The sequence below is a fragment of the Bidens hawaiensis genome, unplaced genomic scaffold, assembly GCF_021521415.1.
Source record: "Bidens hawaiensis isolate Kalapana, Puna unplaced genomic scaffold, B.hawaiensis_p1.1 tig00024469_1, whole genome shotgun sequence".
NCBI lineage: Eukaryota > Viridiplantae > Streptophyta > Magnoliopsida > Asterales > Asteraceae > Bidens > Bidens hawaiensis.
Genome location: NW_027493868.1, coordinates 188,803 through 193,804, shown reverse-complemented (window position 1 = coordinate 193,804; position 5,002 = coordinate 188,803). Strand labels below are relative to the sequence as shown.

General features: G+C 33.6%; 1 pseudogene; it reads right to left on the bottom strand.

Annotated features, from left to right (window-relative positions):
* Window positions 1-301: 301 nt before the first annotated feature.
* On the bottom strand, window positions 302-982 carry LOC143569409 (putative calcium-binding protein CML36 pseudogene; annotated as a pseudogene).
* Between the last annotated feature and the right edge of the window lie 4,020 nt (window positions 983-5,002).

The window sequence follows — 5,002 nt, the reverse complement described above, 5'->3', positions numbered from 1 at the left end:
AGGAGAGAGAAAAAGTTATATTTATGTTAACATTTTTTATTAACTTTAATTGTGGACCACAAGATTTAATCTTTAATTAAAAACATGTAGTTAAGAATGAGTTTCTAGAGTTTTCACAACTCAAGTGGGTTTTTATTTTAGGACTATTGGTTTTTATTGGTCCCAAGTATTTCATTTTTGCCGGCGCTGGTCCCAACTATCACTTTAACTGCCAACGGTCCCAACTTTCACACATGTGTCTGCCACCAGTCAACGACTAACCGAGTACTAACTCCGTTATGTTTTAGCTGACGTGTCCATCCTACGTGTTAAAAAACGTTGACGTGGCTGCCTGCGTGTATATGAATAACAAAAACCCTTCCCTGTATATTCTCGCAAAGTCCTCGAAGCACACGAACCCAACCTCGTTTCTTATCCACCTCACTTATCATACGCCTACACTCCTCTAACGTGCACCGTCCCTCACCAACAATCATCTCAAACACCGCAAACAACTCCTCCGCCGTTATCATCCCGTCACGGTCCGTATCAAACACCTCAAACGCGCCTCTTATCTCCTCCTAACGCGCCGCCGGACCAAACGCCGCACCGATCACTCCAAACTCCGTCAAGCTTATGCTTCCGTCGCCGTCGGTATCGATCTCGTCGATCATTAGCTTTAACTCCTCAGCCGGAATCGGTTCGGATCCTCCGATCCGGTTTAGTAAGGATTCTAGCTCCGATCTGGTTATTCTTCCGTCGCCGTCGGTGTCGAGTAGGTTGAAGGCTTGGATTAGTTCGTCGTGTGGTGGTAGGACGCTCGTCGGAGTGGTGATGCCGGTGGATTTTGGATTACGGTGAGATGATTCTGGTGAGGTGGATGACGTGGCGAGTGATGAGTTGGAGGAGTGGAACGACGACGTATCGGATCTGGAAATGGAGGTTCGTTTCTTTGATCTGAATAGGTTCTTAGGGTTTATTTTTGCGACGAGTTTCATGATTTATAATATTTTTGTTATTAATATACAGGAGGAGAAGGGTTTTTGTTATTAATATACACGCAGGCAGCCACGTCAACGTTTTTTAACACGTAGGATGGACACGTCAGTTAAAACATAACGGAGTTAGTACTCGGTTAGTCGTGGACTGGTGGCAGATACATGTGTGAAAGTTGGGACCGTTGGCAGTTAAAGTGATAGTTGGGACCAGCGCCGGCAAAAATGAAATACTTAGGACCAATAAAAACCAATAGTCCTTTATTTTAACATAACCCTATATATATATATATATATATATATATATATATATATATCTACCTATTATAATAAAGTAAAATAAATGTAGACACTTGTCATGTTTTGGTTAAGTTTCACAATTTTTTCCCTCCAAAACTAATATACCTAATACATGTAATAAATCAATAATTATTTACTTTCCTTTTACACTATATTTATTTAATATCCATATATTTTTATAAATATAAATATTAACATATTTTACTATATATTTCAAAATACTTGTTGAATTTCAAAAAATCAACAAGAAATCATGTTTCTCAAATGAAAATTGTTTCGGGTTTTTTGGGGAATTTAAAAAGTTGGTAAATAGATTGTTTGGTACAAGTTAACTACATTTGGGTCAAAATTTGTTATGAGTCAAAAATGAAAATTTTGAGTATTTTTAAAAGTTTGAGAATGAAAATAGATTTATCGTCAAATTTATTATAGGTTCAAAGTGTCGACTTTAAAATGTCAAAAGTATGAAAGTTAGAATTTTAAACATGATTCGGGTTTCAAATTTATTTTTAAGTGCATTTTTTGAAATAATCAAAGGGTTCAGGATTTGGAAAACTGACTATTTTTCTCTTAACTATTAAAATTTAAGAAAAGATTGCAAACACTTTCGACATGTCACCCGTATGTCTATCAATGCTTAACTTTTATCAAATTTGAAATGTTTATGTAAACATTAATTTTTCCTTCAATGGTGATCAGAACGTTGTATGGGAAGCATGTCATGCAAAACTATGCTTAAATAAAACAAAATAATCACAAAATTGAATGGGTTAACATGTTATTTTTTATGTTGTTATTATGACAAAATCGAGAAGCCCTCTAAAACTTATCAAAATCTTTTTCATGGTGTAGCTCAGAAAAATATAGTTTTTGAAGAACATCCATTGTTACAATTTAATGTTCAACTTTCCTTTGACGGGTGGTAAATTGATAAATATATCAATAAAGATAACGCTCCTTTTGTATTTTGGCTGAGTGGTTATAACTACTATCGTTTGAGAAGTCTTATTTCTGAAATTGGTTCATAACCAAAATTCTTTCAGTTATACATATATGACACCGAGAATGAATTTTTCAATAGAAAGAAGCATTCTTGGGTAAGTTTTTGCACGGACATTTTTTTATTAAGTTCGTTTAAAAGAATCATTTTGTTATATAAATAAAATCAATTTATGTACACATTGTATAGATACAAGCATAGATGTAATACATTTTTCTTCATATACGCTATGCAATTATTTGCTTTACTTCTAATTTTATAATTTGAATTATCCCGTGTGTAACACGGGCTTTAAAACTAGTATTATGAATTTTAACAATTTGATTTTGGTTCATAACGATAAAATACTATTCCCTAGCGGTTTGACTCACCATAAAACCGTACAAACCGAACCTAGCGAAAGCTATATTTCATAACCCATACCGATAATTCTACAACGTTTTGTAGTGGACATTTGGTTGTTTGATAGCAATGTAGTTCCAACTTTCATGGGCTTTACTTCATTTGTGGGTTTCAATAGACATGGCCCGGCCCAATTGACATCCACTAATCTATGTATATTACTAGGGCTATTCACAAGCCAAGTTAAACCTAGCGAATACTTGCTCGCTGCTTGACTCGTTTACATATCGAATCGAGGCGATCGGCTCAAAATCTAACCGAGCCAAAATCAAGCTAGCATTTTCCGAGCATTTTTCGAGCGATATCGAACGAGTTTCTGAGCATTACTTTTTTACCTTTTTATTATAAGAAACAAGTTTGTAGTTAAATATAATGTACATGAAAAAAAATTAGTAGTTTTTCAAAAAAACTAGTAGTTGTTTGCAATTTTTTATAAAATTGAAGTTTGAAGTTGAATATAATATATATGAAACAATTAATAATAATTTATATAATTATATATGCATAAATATATAGTTTGTTTTTATACTTATCTTGAATAATTAAACAGCGCGTTCGCTTCACGAATTTTTTTAAAGGATTTGGAATTGGAATAGGAATTGGAATTTGAATTGAATGTTTGAGAATCCCTATCATGTGTTTGGTTGGTTAATATGTGTTGGAATTGGAATCTTCTTCATTCTCGGTTTTTTTTTGAACGAGGGCAAAGCCAGAAACATTTTAGTTTTTTTACATTTTTCGTTTTTGATTTATATTTTGAGTTATGATTTTTTATTAATTTTTTTGATTTTTTTTTGAAGGGGTTTTTATTGTTAATAAGAAAATCCTTAACAATCCTTTCAAATAGGTGGGATTTTAAAATCCTATGAAATGTGGGATTTGATGGGATTTAGTTTCCATTCTTATTCTTTCATTTAATAAAACGAACATATCAATTCATGGGATTTAAAATCTCATTCCTTAGAATTCCTTACAAATCCTTGAAACGAATAGACCCTTAATACCAATTATTGTTTACTTATTAGTTATATAAGGTAATTAAAGATATTCAATAATTAAAAATAACTATAATTATACAAGCAGATTATATATCTTTTCATATATAATTATATATAAAAAAAATTAAAAATATTTGAGCCAAACTGAACCAATCGAACCTTTGCTCGTTGCTTGGATCGTTTACATACCAAACCAAGCAGAGCGGCTGGTAATAATCAAGCTATAAAACAAGCCAGCATTTTCAAAGCAATTTCCGAGTGAGCGGCGATCAGTTCGAGCAGTGAGCAGTTTGGAAAGCTTACATGTTACAAATGTCTACAATTTAGGTTTCCTTTTTTTAACCTACATCCATCTCAACCTGTGTTATTGCTTCTATCTTGTTATCTAACCACTGCTGACATTGACATCGGCTGGACGATGGTGGATTTTAGACTTCCATTTACTTTTGCCTTCAGTTTGCTTTCTATTCTTTATCTCTACAGAGTTTATGTGTATTCTCTTATTTGAAAAAGAAAACTCTGATGTCACGTTTAGCTCGCAAAACATTTTTAAAGGAATTTGGATCGGAAATGGTATAGAATATTTGTAAAGTCTATAATATTTTCAACTAGATTTTAACCCGGGGCATTGTGTCGGGCAGATGTGTTTTCTTTTCTGAATGCATGCACATTTGCGGGAGACATAAAAGACATAAGCAACTAAGAGAGTTATATGTGGGATACATAAGGTTGGATGCTTGATTATAGAAACAGTTTCCATAGTTGTAGGGGAATTTGAGATTATTTGAATCCCGACATTTTGTTATGCTCCTAGTAGAGTAGCTGTTTTACATGCCTTCAACTGCTATTTTGTTGAAAATTTTATGTCTTCATTTGTTGGTTATGTTTGCTGCTGCTACGTCTCTGCTGATGTTGGCTGCAAAAGGTTTTGTTATAGCAAATTGCAGCACAATGTCAGTTCGGATTGTGTTGTTGGATCATGCTCCCTAGTAACTCAGGCGTTTTAGCTGCCAGGCACTGTTATGAGTTTTAGATTCTGTTACGTGCACCTTTATTGTTCGGGTTTTTCTTGAGTTACCCAAAAAAAAAGTTACTGTTGTGAGGTTGGATCAGTGCCTAGCCTCATTTCTAGGAGGTGCTTCATCTTCTGCATGACTGACAATAAAGCGAAAGATTCAGATAAAACAAAATGGTATTAAAAATTTACATTGTACTTTGAATTACTTAATGTTTGCTAAATTGTGGTTTGTGAGCGTGCTTACTTGTATTGTCCCTTTGGGGCCTTTTGTTTAATTCTTTTGCGGGTGATGTTGACAATAGTTTTTTAA